Genomic DNA, 752 nt, shown 5'->3' with positions numbered 1-752 from the left:
TTTCTCAGATTCTGTCGACAGTGACGGGATCTCGGCGCCTGTGAGACTCGGAGTAGGCCACCCCGCAGTACACGCATGCACTAGGCAAGATGTTGCCTACCAGGTGCCAAGATAGCACTGGCTGAACTGTGCTGTTTCTCGGCGAGCCTCAGCGCGTACGCCTGAGCGATATTGTCGTCTACCTTTCACCTTTCACTGCTGTACCCAGAAAAAGAATTCATACAGATCGTCCTGTACTTCCATACTTCGGTCAAAATCTGTTTGACTGGTATTTGTGGGATAAAGACTTGACTTTGCTTGAAAAGAACTTTTCTCCAGAATAAAGTACAGTGCAGCCTACAAGATTACACTGTTTTCACAATTAGCAGTCCATTCTATAGTTATTTACCAATACCTCGTGAAGAGCGACTGGAGACGTCCCTGTGAGCTCACCCGGAAGACGTTCTGAGAACTTTTCTACGACCGCCCCTCACCCTCTTCTGAGCTGTCTACATACAGGGTGGCCACTCTGCCCCGTAGTTTTGAAAAGGTAGACTAGCCGGCTTGCAACGGAGCGGGGAAGTAAGTGGGAGGGGACGGGGAGGTATAGGTGCGGGCGGGCTAGTCTACCTTTTTAAAATTACGAGGCAGAGCGGCTACCATGTATCGAAGGCCGCCTAGGCGCTCTCGGTGAGCTCACGGGGAGCTCCGTCCTGGTACTTATAGGGTCTGACCGCCAATAGCGACCCTTCCGTTGTTTAAAGGGCCTAAAT

General features: G+C 51.2%; 1 protein-coding gene across 1 annotated transcript in view; it reads left to right on the top strand.

Moving 5' to 3' along the window:
* LOC113208996 (coiled-coil domain-containing protein 174) overlaps window positions 1-752 on the top strand; it is a 15,633-nt gene that overhangs the window by 10,822 nt on the left and 4,059 nt on the right.

The sequence above is a fragment of the Frankliniella occidentalis genome, unplaced genomic scaffold (genome assembly GCF_000697945.3).
Source record: "Frankliniella occidentalis isolate FOCC.00 unplaced genomic scaffold, Focc_3.1 Scaffold15, whole genome shotgun sequence".
In the NCBI taxonomy this organism is placed as follows: Eukaryota; Metazoa; Arthropoda; class Insecta; order Thysanoptera; family Thripidae; genus Frankliniella; species Frankliniella occidentalis.
The sequence above is the reverse complement of the archived record's forward strand: the minus strand, read 5'-3'. Positions and strand labels throughout refer to the sequence as shown.